Consider the following 14,765-nt stretch of genomic DNA (forward strand, 5'->3'; position numbering starts at 1 on the left):
GGCATGAGCCACTGCACCTGGCCATATATGTCTTCATTACATATGTTGTTACTGATTGAGCCAGGGTTTCTGCCATTTAAAGCCTGGACTTCAAATATGTTATCTTATGTTCATGGACAGTAATGAAATCTAATGGAGTATTACGCTAGCTCAAACAAGAAAACCATAAACCAGACTCCAATGAGGAAGTTTGCAAATTATTTTTCATGCTGCTGGCATTGGGCATTAACTGGTCATAGTTGGCCCGCAGGCTTTATAAATCAGTTGGCCATTCATTGTTAGGGGGAAACAAAAGTTTTCCTACATATTCTTCACAAATTGTTATATATCCTGGGTATGGATCAATATCTATCACAAGAGCATGCTATGATTGGTAACCATTTTGAGTAAAACCATCACAGGATTTGCTGTTTAATAATATATTCCACTGAAAATACAGACATAGATTAGTGTTGTGTGCATATGTGTGTGTACCACAATATCAAGAGATATTTACTTTTTCTCGTGAATATGTTTATTCATTACAATTGATTTAGGTTATGTTTGTGGGCAGGGGATGGGGAATCCACAGGGTGATATTGATAATGATAAATCTTTTCTCTTGCGGGAGAGAAGTATCAAAGCTAGCATTATATTACAGAATCAGAGAACAATCTGCATATGTGCATAGTGTTTGTCTATCTGGAGTAAATTATTCTTAGAATACCGTATTTCCATTTTCTAAACAGAGAAGTATATTTAGGCACAATGCTATAAGGTGGCTCTTTTTTTTTTTTTTTTTTAATGGAGCAACCATTTAGAGAAAATCAGGCAAAGACTAGGCAGATAATTTTAGTGCAAGCAGGCTTTTGCTTCAGTACCCGAGATAATTGTCTCAATCTCCTTTTTACTCTGCAGGGTCACAGATGTCAAAAGGCATTCCCACATGCAAGTGGAAATTGTGCAATACATAGCTCAGAAATTATGTGTCTTTTACTAAAAAAGATCAGGTAGACCTATATGCCATAATAATTATAAAAATTATACTAGCATTTATTTGGTTATATTAATATGCTATTTGTATTAACTAGTTTTACTAATTACCTAATTACTGCCTGCTAGGGTAATTACTTATCTTGATTAAATGAATGTTGAAAGGTGAACTCATAGTTATAAATTTGGTAATCATTTTTCTATCTAGACTAATAATACTGAGGGCAGATGCTCAATCCATTTAATACTCTCATTGATTGTCGAGCCAGAAGGACATTATAAGGTGTAGTTCATAAAACTAGTGTAACTAAATAGAAGCAAATAGGTATACATTAGAAGCACTTAGTGGTGTTCCCTTGATAAAAAGGAGCATTAAAATGGATGACTTGAAAGTTACTTTTTAAAAGGTGTAGTGGAAAAGCAAAGATTTTGGCACCAGATGGACTTGAGTTTGAATCTTAGCTTCATACAGCTTGAGGAAAGCAATCTGACCTCTTTAAGCCTCATGTTCCTATTCTGTATAGTGCAGATATCGTATTTAATGTCAACTTCCAGTAACGTTGTGAGGAGTGAATTAAACAGTGTGTGTAAAGTGTCTGGAACTGAGGAAGCCTCTTTTAAATGAAGATTTGGGTTTCATCATCTTGATATATTGTTTAACTTTTGATAATAAATCAAGTTTTGAAATAGAAGTTATTAGAATGACTGGTAATGTGAAGAAGAGAGGATTCTCATTAAGTGTGCCTCAACTGCTTACCTCTGGTATCACCAACCCTAAAATGTCCTGGTTATAGAAGACAGGGATACACTTCCACATAAGCATCACCTGTGTGAATATAAGCATCCTGAAAGTAGAAACTTAGTCCCTTTTAATTCTATATCTTCAGAACTTACACACCCAGTACAGTCTGCTTAAAGAATATTTGTTCATTGGATAAAGGAATTAACAGTTGAATATCTGTCTAGATGTTTATGTGGTAAATGCATCATATCCTTTGTGTTCTCCGTGGCTCTGAAGTTCATTTTGCGTTCACAGAGTTTGTCTGTGTTCCTAGGATAATAAGGCATTATCTCTGTGGGCATTATCTCTCTGACATTTTGCATGTCAGTGACTGCATGGATCGGTGTGGTTTACATTGAATGATTCTTAACAATGTAACGTTCAATAATGAAATACATTTTGTCTCCCTCCTGTCACCACAGGTATGCAATTTATTTTGCCTTCCGGTTCCCCACTGTTCCCAGTCTGCTGCTGCAGGCTGGCATGGCTGATCCTGAGACTAGGCCAGAAACAGGGACCCACTCATCCCAGAGGGGAGGTTGGGTGAATCTTTTTTAGTTGGTGCAGGGGCTCTCTCTTCCCACGTTGAAGTGCTAGCTGTGGGGATTCAAAGGAGAGTAAGACAAAATCACTCCTTAAAAGAGTCCAATGGACAAGACAACCAAATGAGTGATTGCAGCAATGCAATAAATGTTCATGAGAACTGTTCAAGCACAGAAGAGGACCTTGCCCAACACTTCCTGAGATAACCTATTAGGAGGCATGCAGGCAACCTTTGAATATCTTGTAAAGTGAAGAGCTTACTGGGTGGACAAGAGGGAAGGGCTAGTCCAACAAGTATCCTTGAGAGAGTCTGTACCATTTAGTACACTCCCTGCCAGCCCTCTCAAAGGTGTTGATCACAAGAAAAAGGTAGAGAGTGTGAGCATCAGTAACTGCAAGTAACACACACGTGGTGATGGTGCAAAGTTGAGTGTGAACACTACTGCCAGTGGTCATGGTGCATTGACAATTGCAGATGCCACCATTCACCCTGATGGATGGAAATTGGAACAAAACACAAATGGGGGGGGTGATTACTTGGACAATTTGTTTTATAAGTGAATTTTTTCTTTTATGAAGCAACTGTTTTATATAGCAAGATGTTTCTTAGTGCATTTGGTAGGAATAGGGTTACATGTGATATTTCAGTGACACACTGAGATTCTACAGAGAGGTGTGCCTACACAGTTCCCTGAATTCTTGTTTCACAAAAGGTCAGAGAGGTCCCTCAGTCCATAGGTCATAAATACTGCTGGTTATTAGTTTCTCACTTAACCTACTGAACTGTACTCAGTCTTTGCTTCCAGCTCTTACACAGTCAAACAAATAAGTAAACAGAATGGGATCTTGCATTTTATGCAACACAAGCAGAGGGTGAAAAATTATTTTATCCTTTTTTTTCCAAGAGCTTTTAGGTAAGATTCCAATCATTTCTAATACCATTTAAACGCCCTTTAAGGAACAGCCTTCTCTCCCAGTAATTGACAGCCAAGACAACACCATGGGGGAAAGGAGGTGGAGAGCGACTGAGGTGTAGATGTACTTGACTGAAAAGCCTTTAAATTATGTTGTCAAAAAATTACAGCAACACCATTTTAAATGCTTTTCCTCCTATAATGCCCTTTCCTCCAATCCCAATATCTCTACTTTTGTTTGCTTTGTGTGATCCACCTACAAGATAAGGTTATGTTATGTTTTGGGGGTCAATTCTTACAATGTCAAACGGAGATCCCAACACTCCAGGCAGAGAATATTGGCTGCTAGTATAAGAGATAGTGTGTGGATTCCTGTTAACTATTTACCTGCTTTCAGGAACTCGCCTTTAACTGTACTGAGTTGTTATTGTGTGCGGAAAGTACCTTGAGCTTATAAAGTAGTCCTGATTTGAATTCTCCAGTAATGCTTTCCTTGCGAGTTTACTCTGAAAATCTGAGGAAGTTAAGAGAAATAGGCAAACTAAGGCACGAGGGGCTTCGAAACTCACTGCATTTAGAGACGATCTGACAGTAGCTGAGAAGTCAAGGCACTTCTTGGTCTAGAATGAGCATCCCCATAGGGAGATTTCAAACAGAAGCCGTTTCCACACTCAGCAAGTGAGCAGAAATGTTGCCACCAGTAAGTAGAACCTTTAAGTCAAAGCATTAGGAGCAGGAAGGACCTAAGAGGATCAGGATGCTGCCACCTGGTTTCTCACATCCTTAGAGACCCCAAGATGCAGATTCTCTTAGGGACTGATGAGTTTTGTGGACTTAGTGTCAACCTCAGAGGCTCTCTGGCTAAGGTTGCAGCATTTGTCCATCTGTTCATCCATGTACTCATGAAACTTTGAGTATCTACAATGTATCAGGCTTTGTGCTAGGTACTAAATGCTCTGTTTTTTAGAGCTCTGTGTTTTATAATCTAGACATTCAAGAGTATCACATACTTGTTTGTTGCCAGTAGAAATTCAGGACTTCCAGTCTTAGTCAATCCCTTAATGCCTCTTGTCATTCCTTTGACTTATTGGTGAACTCTTCTCCGAAAGTTATTTCAACTCTTCTTCACTCTCTTTGAGCCTACTCTTAATCTCTGAGCTTGCACATTTTTGGCAAACTATCATAAAATTAATCCTTCCCTCCTATATCCTTGAGAAAATCGAGGCCAAGAGGTTTGTGGCAGAGACTAGTTAGTTATTCACCAAAACATTTCTTGTTGCCTACTGGAAATACTTTTTCAACTTCATTTGCAGTCTGGTGTGGCCATATGACTGAATTCCAGCTAGTGTAATGTGGGCACAAGTAATTTATTTCAATGCCAACCCTGGTTAATAAAAACCATTCTAAGCTTGATCTTCCATTCTTTCTCCCATCTTCCAATGGAATAGAGAGAACTCTTGAGAACTCAGAAAAGGGCAAAGCCATAAAATGGAAAAAGCCTGGGTGCCTGAGTCACTACTTGGAGGAGGGCCGACTATATGGACACCTGCATTGGATGTTGTGGAGGGGGAAATAAACGTTGTCTAGCCACTGAAATTTTGGGATTGTTTGTTGCAGCACATATCCTACTCTGACTAATTCAAGATAATGACCTCACTCAACTTTCCCCCACGTATCCTGCTAGTTCACTTTATTTTTCCTGTCTTTCCCTGCACTAGAATTCAAACTCCACAGGGGCAAAAATTTCTATTTGTTTTGTTCACTGGTATATCACAAGCACTCAAAATGGTGCCTGGTATATAGTTGGTGCCCAATAAGTATTTATTGAATGAATGAATCCATTCAAGAAAGTGGCTTTTTCTCCATAAGTCTAGTTCTGTCTTCTCTGGGTCTTCCCATTGTCAAATATTCTTTCACTGTGTCATGTTTCTTTTATTTCTCCCTTTCTATTGCCTATATTCCCTCAGCACTTGGTCTGTTCCATCCTAAAAACATTCTTCCTGTACCTCATATCTTTTTCTTAGCAGTTACCCTATATATCTATCCCTCCCACCATATGTGCTAATTTTTTAAAAAGTCTACAATAGGCTGGGAGCAGTGGCTCACACCCATGATCCCAGCACTTTGGGAGGCCAAGGTGGGCAGATCACCTGAGGTCAGGAGTTTGAGACCAGCCTGGCCAACAGGGTGAAACCCCGTCTCTACTAAAAATACAAAAATTAGCCAGGCGTGGTGGCACACTCCTGTAATCTCAGCTACTTGGGAGGCTGTGGCAGGAGAATGATTTGAACTGGGGAGGTGGAGATTGCAGTGAGCCGAGACTGCACCACTGCACTCCAGTCTGGGCGACAGAGTGAGACCCCATCTCAAAAAAAAAAAAAGTCTGCAATAACTGTCTCTACCTCCCCATCTCCTAGCCACTTTGCAAGATACTATGCCTCACTGCAACTGTTCCTGAGGAGGCCAGACTAGGTCATTTACTTGTTTGCTCTCAAATCAATTCTTTGCTTTTTCCCTTTCAACTCTATTTTGCAGTGAACACTGCCATTGTCCGCTGTCTTCCAGCTAGGTTCAACTACAGGGTGCACTAGCAGAAGATCGGAGGGGAGGAGGAGGAGAGAAGCCAGGGTATTTCTCCCTTTCTCTCCTAATTTTGTTGTTATCTTTGGCCATGGCTGTGTCTTCTCTTTGGCTACAGCCCCTCACAAAGCCCTTTCTGTGGTATCAGTTACTGTAGGACAATCCCATAGCACTCTAACTTTAGCTGGGGTGACCCCAGATCTAGACTAGGGTAATATCCCTCCTCTCATTGTCCTGCAGCCCTAGGGATAACGGTAGCTTCTTGCTGTTAATAATCTCTGGATTGGTTTATCATTCCATATTTGGCTTTTCAGTTTTTCCATCACTGGTGTAACCACTTCCCTGTATTGCATTTTCTTTGTTTGAAATACCTGGTACTGTGGACTGTATTGTGTGCCCCCACCCCAAATTTATATGTTGAAGCCCTAACCCCCAATGTGATGGTATTTAGAGATGGAGCCTTTGGGAGGTAATTAGGTTAGATGAGGTCATGAGGGTGGGGCCCTCATGAGTAGATTAGTGCTCTTATATGAAGAGACACTAGAGAGCTTTCTTCTCTCTCTCTTTTTGCCATGTAAGGACACAATAAGAAGGTGGCCATCTGCAAGTCAGGAAAAGAAGCCCTCACTAGAACTTGATCATGCTGTTACCCTGATCTCAGACTTACAGCCTTTGGAACTGTGAGAAGATAAATTTCTGTTGTTGAAGCCACCCATTCTGTGGTATTTTGTTATGACAGCCTGAGGTGGCTTCTCTTTTCCTGATTAGACCTTGACTGATATAGTCGTCAATAATTTTCAATTCTTACTTACTTTATTTTACTACATTTAACCTTGTTGAAAACTGTTTTTAACCTTAGTAAACTTTCCTTCTATGGCTTATATGTTGTCTGTCTCTCTTGGTTCTTCTCCTACCTGTCAGACCAATCTTTCTCAGTTTTTCTCTAGCTAATTTTCTTTCACCCTCTCTTAAATATTCGTTGGATTTTAACCTTCTCATTTTACATGTTCTCCTTGGGCTACCTCATCAGATTCAATGGTGTTAATCAAGTGATTTTCAAATCTGAGCTTCAGTTCAGATCTCTCTTCTGAGTTCTAGACCTATATATCCAACTATCTTCTAGATATCTCTGCCTGGATGTTGGATTCGACATATGAAAAATGCTCATTAATCTGTCCCCCAAACCTTCACTACCTGTGTTTCCTTTCCTTGTGAATGAAGTCTCACAAAAGCCAGGAATCTAAAAGTTATATGTGGCTCCTGATTCTCCTACCTGGCCCAACCATGTTTTAATGGTCTTTACTTCTAAAAGTGTCACTCAAGCCTTTTCCTTGTTCTAGATCCTCATCACTAATGATTTAGTTCAAATACACATCTTCTCTAGCATTTACTATGGCACAAAACTCTGTTTTGTTCTCTCTGCTTCTACTTTTGCCTTACCTCTCCATCCATGTTCCATATCGCCACCAGATTGATTTTTTCTTAAAAACAAATCTGATTGTGTTATTTCTTTGTATAAAACAATTCAAAGGTTTCCCACTGCCTCATGAATAGTCTCTGGATTATTCATCAATCTCATGTGTGGCAAACAAAGTTTTTCAGTGCTAGTATTTCTTGGTTACTGGAACTATAAATATCTCCCTCCACCTTCTTTAACAATGAGAGTGTGGAGGGGGCTCTGTGGCATGCATTTAGCTCTTCACATCTTGTGGATCTGTTTTTGTCTAGATCCTTGGAGTTTTTTTTCAATCAGCCAAATGGTGGATGGGAAAAGAGGGATGACGGTTGAGTGTGAGAGGGTTTTTAATGGACCAGGTTTGGAAATGGTGCACATCACTTCAGCTTACATTCAGAACTTAGTCATGTGGCGACATCTAACAGCAATCTGCAAGGGAAGCTTAAAATTTGAACCTGGCCATGTTCCCCAAAGAAGAGGAACACTGGTGGTTTCTGCCACAATGAGCAAAAGAGAAACAATCTTTGCCACTTCATCCTTTAAAAACTAGTTCAGGAGTCACTTCTCCCAACCTTTGCAGCTTGAACTTGGAACTCTTGTCTTTGTAACCCCACTATATTTTATTTTCCTCAATTGTGGTCCTTACCATGCTCTGTCTCACTTATTTCTTTACATGAGTGGCAGTGGGGAACTTGGGTGTGTGACTTGAGGATAGGAACAATGTTTTACTCTTTATAGTATCCTTGGCACCTAACACAGTGCCTGGACCATAGTTGATGTTCAAAAAAATTGTTTGAATTAATTATTAAATGAATTAATTAAAATTTGTTTGAAAAATATTTTTGATTTGCTTCAATGGTAGATATCTTTCTTAATGAATACATTTGGCTAATTTCCATCAAGTCTCTGTTAATTTAATTTTGTTCTCATATTAAGTCCTCCATTGGGGCTTCATAGCCCATCAAGATAATATGATTCTCCCCACCTTAGATCACTCAATAATTAGGTTTCGGAGCTGAAGGGCAAATGCAAACACATTTTATCATTCAGGCAAGGAAACAGCCATTAATAAAGGCAGCTGTTTTCAGTTGAGTAAGGAAGGCACTGGGTTCAAAGGAGGCATCAGCACAAGCACAGTTCTGAGTGGAGATCAACGCTGATGGATCAGGCCTTATCTGGTTCCCGGTTCACACAGCCTGCACAGTGGCCACCATGAGGCCAATGGGGATGGCAGCTGGAGGAAATAATCAGTGATTCTGCCTGGGCCACAAGTACTGTGTGTACTTTGTAAGAGTGATTCATCTAGTGCTCTTCAAAGGACCTTCTCTTGTATTGTGAGCTAGGGGCACATAGCTTAATGTAGAGAATTAAATTGTTCTCTAATTGCTCAGTGTGCATAATCTTTTCCAGGCTGAAAGGTTGGAAGCATGTCTATAAAACGTCTTCATAAAATGTTTGCCTTTTTGAAACTTTGGCCGTTTAGCCTGATAGACACTTAGGGCACAAAGGGACTTTAGAAATAGTTTGGTCCAGTGATCTTCAACTTCTGACACCCAGGATCCTGCAGAAGTGTGTTAAGGGGCTGGGATGGGAGGAGGGGAGGGAGGGGGATGGTGGTGGTACGTAGGTCTGGCAGGCCTGTTCAGATTTAGCCATAGCAGCTGCTTCTTGTTCACTTTGCTATATGAGGGTTTTGGAAACTCTTTTTGGAAAAAAAGCGCTTCATTGCTAAAAGTGTGTGAAAACCTACTGATTTTTATAATCCCAGGTTTTACAGATAAGGAAAGTGAGGATGAATGAATTAAAGTCACATAGCTAGTTAGTGATGGAGTGTGCTGGAAGTCAGATTCTCCATTTCCTCTGACCAGTGACTTTCCATGGAGGTACAATGATTCTTTCTAACTGACATTTAGAAGCAAATGAATTTACTTTAGGATGACTGTACTGCACATTTGTACACAATATATTCTTTTTTATCACTTAATAAATCATTTATTTGTAAATCAATACATGTATACTATACAGAATCCAAGAATTTAGACAATTTTAATAACCCATAAGCATGTTGATTCCATTTGCAGATTTAAATTTTGTATAAATAGCAGTCACTGCATACATATCTTAAGTGTACTTTGTTTGTAATCACAGTTATGCTACTGATACTCCTCAGAAAAAAACAGATTATACTTGGTTTTAGCCGAAGTATTATCAACTCCAAATAACACTTTGAGGCCCTCCAAAGGTTAAAGTACGAATCCTTTTGGCCATTTGTTTCCTAAGTCAGAGTGTATGTGTGTGTGTGTGTGTGTGTGTGTGTGTGCGTGTGTGCATGTGTGTGTGTTTTGAAGCAGCAATGTAACAATGTACCATTAGTAAAGCTGCTGTGCAAAATTATCCCTCAGGCCTATTCTAAGCTTATAGTTCAGTTGATTTTATTGTCCTCACCAAAGTATATACAATTCACATATGGGAGAAAAACACTAAATCAGGATGGTTATTTTTACTATTTTGCTTAAGATTCATATTTAAATATAAATCAAAAGCTAATCTACACAGTTTGAGAGATACTCTTTACATTAGAAATGTTTTTTAAAGTTTTAAACTGATACATAATTGTAAATATGGTGTATGTACTGTTTCATGTACAATGTACACAATATATTCTTATTTCAGATCATGAGCAAATAACACATGCTATTCTAGAAAAAAGAAAAATTATACCCACTGATGAGCAGAATTTAAGTCCTTAGCAGCCATGAGAAGAACATTTGATTGGCTTTTAAATGCCCCTTATAGATTGCATTGAACACCCTAAGCTACAAAACTTTAAGAAGGTGATGACTAGAACTTGACGAAGCCCCGCTGCTTCTCTGTCTCCCATTATGGAGAGCATGGCTCTGTTCAATAAATGCCCATTTACTGCACCCGGAAATCAATTAAGAATAATAAGCAAGTTTGCAGATGCTGGGGACCAAAGGAGGGGGTGTCATTCTGCCTTTGTCCCTTCTGTTGTCAGAAAAGTGTTTCCTTCAGCAATTAGCCACAAGGTGGCCGCAGCTCATCCCTTCACCTGCGCAGAAACGCTTCTGCTGCTCCCCACCCCTTTTTACATGAGGGGAATTTTAAGTACATTAAGCAGTGTTTTTGGAAGACAAGAATACATATGATTTCATCTTTAATCAGTGAATTTATGTTTTTTTATGAAATAGCTGAATGAAAAGCAACGAATAATATTTTCAGCTAAAAACGGATATAGCAAGACTTGTTTTTAAAAAAAAGCTCACAGGCAGTTTTACTGGCTGTTTTGTTTTTTTAATCTCGAAATGAGAAGAGGAGATGATGCTGATATCTTGAGAGATCATATACACTATGAAATGTGTGTTTTTTTCTTCTGGTAAGCGGACGCTCCACTGTGGTATTTCTCAAGTGGTTATTCTGAAACTCTGAATCTCTACAGACCTTTATTTCAGTCTGCTTAGGGTAATGGTAGAAATGTGGGCACTGGTATCCAATGGACATAGGTGTAAAATATGGCTCATAAAAACCAGCACTGAAGCGTTATTTAACCTTGTTGAGCTGCCTCAGTTTTGTGGTCTGTGAAATGGCATGAGAATTCTTCATTACAGCCTTATTTTAGATATTAAATTGATAATATATATGAAAGCTTGTGGCATACTGCTTGGCACCTCACAGCCATTTAATAACTGTGAGTTCCTCCTTTTAAGTACACAGCAGCAGTTTGAGGTTGAGGTCTGGTTTTTTCTAACTAAAAGTATGCTATTTAAGGCCTATATTAAATAAATCACAGTGTATATGAAAATAAGACCCAAGAAAGCTAGACCTTCTGGGCTTTTCTTTCATGTCTGCTCAGGTATTAAGGCCCTATGTGTATAGCAATATATAGCAACTTAATTTCAGCTCCTTCCCACCGAATAAAATGAAATTATAGCTAAAGATGCAAAAAAAAAAAGTAACAATTGATGTGGAAAAAAACTGAATAATTTTTCTAGAGAAAGAGCCAACCAAGACTGGGTGTGAGGAATGTGGGTGGGAAAGGAGTATCTACCAGACAGCAGATGGCCGGGTATCATTGTCACCAAAATTCATTGTTTGGGTGCTGACTGAAGAGTCAACACAAGAAAATGGCTTCTAAAAGTAGGACACATTTTTGTTGAAGGGAATAATGTTAGATTGAGCCACATGAAATGGCCATTTTGAAGGCCAAAATCCATCAAATGTTGGCAATTTCAAATGATTCAGCCTAACATTTCGTCCATTAGGAAGACAAACATTGGAACAAGTGGCTACAGGGATGCTGTGGGGGCTTTTATTTGTGCATGTATTTGATAAGAGTCTATAGAATTATTTGTCCTGGGTGATTTAGATATTGAGTTTCCTGAAAGCAGGGGGTGGGTGAAGTAATCTGTCAGGATTAATTTACCTGTCTCCTTGAGGAGAACAGGCTCTGTTCTAGAATGCTAATGGAAACTGTGGGTAGAATCTGGGCCTTTATGGAAAAAGAATCCATCACTATTTTCCTTCTCTGCTGTTTGTTGAGAGGGCGTTTCATTGGATCACGGTTTCTCAATCCTGGTGCTAATGACATGGGGGCTGGATAGCTGTTTGTTCGTGGGCTGTCATGTGCATTATAGGATGTTCAACAGCATCCTTGACCTTTACCCACTGGATGCCAGTAGCACTCTTTTACTGTATTGTAAAACCCAAAAATGTCTCCAAAAATTGCCAGATGTCCCCTGGGGTGCAAAATCGACCCCAGTTGAGAACCACTGCTCTAGATAGCAGTCCTGAACATGAGAATTTGTCTAATCAGTTTTGGAAAAAATGTAAGACCTGATACTCCACCTGCCCTATCTCCATTTCCTGCTCTGGCATCTGCCCCTTGGCTACTCTTGGGCATTTTTATTGAGGCAACATGCTTATAGATTCCAAAATACTTGGAGGTTCTCCCAGCCTCTTTAAGGAATGCTTGCTTAAGCTTTTTGGAAAACTTAAATTTCCAGTGATGAATCTGGTTACCATCATTGTTGCCATTGTCATCTATTAGATATAGCATTCTGAGGTTCTGGGACAAGGCATTATTGCTTGTTCCTACTTGTCATCTGTGTGGTGTGAACCTGCTCAATGAAGTCACTACTGTACCATTTAGTGGTGGAGCATCTCCTTTAGCTGAACTCATAAAGGCCCCATGCATATGCATATAACTGGGAGGGAATCTGCTTGTATGTTGCATGTAAGTACACAGATCCTGTGGTATTCTTGGACAATTTAAATGTTTAGTTTCTATCTTGGAAGTTTAAACTTTTCTGAGTGTTCCCTCTCACTCACTGGCCCAAGTGGACTTAGGTTATGCAGGCAGTGAAATGACTCTATTGCTGAGCCCTGGGAGGGGGAGGGTCATGTGCTACCAAGCAATTGAAAGCCTTTTTTTTTTTTTTTTTTTTTTTTTTTTTTTTTTTTTAAGCCTAGCAAGCAGTTTAGATGGACTACATTCCTCAATCCAGCTGAGGAGAGATCTCCCAAGGAGAAGGGAGTGCTAAGGGAGAGCAAGACCACACAGCCTTCCAAAGATCCCCTATGGTCCAAAGTCCTTTGACCACCTCAGTCAGCTGCTCTGTTTTCTGTTGGGAGTGGAGGGGCAAGGTGAGAGGAGCCAGGGGTAGTCATGAACACCAGTGGGTTCTGCCCTGGGCAGCTCCCCACCTTCTTTGAGAGAGTACTGTGTCTCAGCTCCAGCAGTCTCAACTGGGAAGACCCAGGGCTCCTGCTCTTCTCTCTAGTCCCTGGAAGACAAGGTCCAGCTAAGGTAGAGTAAGCAGTCAGTGACCAGGCAGGCTGGTTTGGGGGGTCACTGCCTGGAGGATGGGATCTTGTATTCTTTGAAAGATGGCTGGGAAATTCTTCCCTCCATTACGTAGAATTTTCTTCCCCTCCTCAGTTGAGGTACCTAGATGTCCCACAATGGGGTCTTCACTCAGGTCCTCCAGAGGCATACGCTCAAACAGCGGGTGCTCTTCAAAATGGGTGCATATCCAGTCGTGTAGCTCCAGCACATGGGTTATGGTACATACCAGCCCCCCAACTCTCAGCACATAGGCATATTTTGCTAGCAGAGTGGGACTGATGATTTGCCACTTGTACTTTGTCTGCTTGAAATGTGGGTCGGGGAAGAGGAAGAACGTCTTTGTCAGCTGGCCTTGTAGAAGTTAGGAAGGTGCTTCATGGCATTGCTACAGAGACAGGCAATGTTCTGGAAGCCGCCTCCAGGAGCTGTGCGTAGGGCCCAAATCTGGTCTTGTACGTAGTCTGAGACCTTCACCTGGATCTCCAGACCCAGAATCAGTGTGTCTGGGAACAGTGGTGATAGTTCCACTAACAGGCCACCATAGCCACAGCCTATGTCTGCAGACTCCACTTGGGCCTGAGCTCTCTTTTCTTTCTTATCCTTTGGGTCATCGTGGCTCTGATTTTGAGCGAGTGGAACGAAGAACTCTGGGTCTAGCTCAGACCAGTCCATCTCCTCTGGCTTCCCAGGATAGCACAGTGTGTGGTCTGCCATGGGGTTGGAGTGAGCATGTCGCCGGTAGTAGCGCTTCGGGGGCTGCGGGGCCTCTGCTCCGGCCACGTTCCAAGTCTCAGCTGTCATGATCCCGGTCCCGGGTTTCTCTACCTGAAAGCCTCTTTTATTGTCCCTCTCAGCTGGAGATCCTCATTCGCCTTCCAGGTTCAGGAGAAGATGGCCTCAGAGTAGCTGAGGGACTGTGTAGCTTAGAGTTGAAGGGATATCTAGACCTCTTGGGACATCTGCCTGTGTATACTGGGTCCTCAGAGAGGTCCGTGGGTCAAGTAAGGCGGTGACCCTGTGGTGACTGCTGCTACCATGAATAGAAGAAAGTGCAGCTTCTCTTCCTGTTTCCTAGGGGCACCCCATATACTGAGGGCAGGGAAGGAAAGTGTCGCTTGTACAAAACCAGCACAGAAGGTGAGCAGGGACCGTGAAAAGGGTTATTTTTTCTGTGCTGCTGAATAAAAGCAATTTCCATAACCTGTGCAAAAGCATAGACGTGTTGACAGGCGAGAATATATGTGTGAATACTTTGGAGGCAGCAGAACACCATATCTGAAGAGTCAAACCTTCTTTTAGAGGTCATTTATGTAGCAATCTTGAATGTGGTCCTCCCACACTGCTTCACCTTTTACATTAAAGCTTCGCAGCCCTGGCTGCACATTTGAATCGCCTGGAGAGCTGGTAAATAATTTAGATGCCTGGTTCCTATCTCACAGTAGTTAAATCTGAATCTCTGGTGATGGACCAGCTTGGGTATTAGTAATTTTAAAGGTCCTTAGCTGATTTTGATGTGCAGCCAGGGTTAAGACCCTTGGGCTTTTCTTTCAAACCATCTCCACAAGATTTCTTTATTTTTCTTGGTTAGTGGTTCTTATACTTGAGCATGTTTCAGAATCCCCTGGGTTTCTTAAGTTGCTGGGCCCCATCATCAGA

General features: G+C 40.9%; 1 pseudogene across 1 annotated transcript; it reads right to left on the reverse strand.

The window, feature by feature from the left end:
• Positions 1–13,083: 13,083 nt before the first annotated feature.
• Positions 13,084–13,925, reverse strand: LOC100594684 (annotated as a pseudogene). The gene has a single exon (XR_001114331.2). The product of XR_001114331.2 is annotated as a tRNA (guanine-N(7)-)-methyltransferase pseudogene (transcript).
• Positions 13,926–14,765: the final 840 nt, after the last annotated feature.

Source organism: Nomascus leucogenys, chromosome X (assembly GCF_006542625.1).
Source record: "Nomascus leucogenys isolate Asia chromosome X, Asia_NLE_v1, whole genome shotgun sequence".
NCBI lineage: Eukaryota > Metazoa > Chordata > Mammalia > Primates > Hylobatidae > Nomascus > Nomascus leucogenys.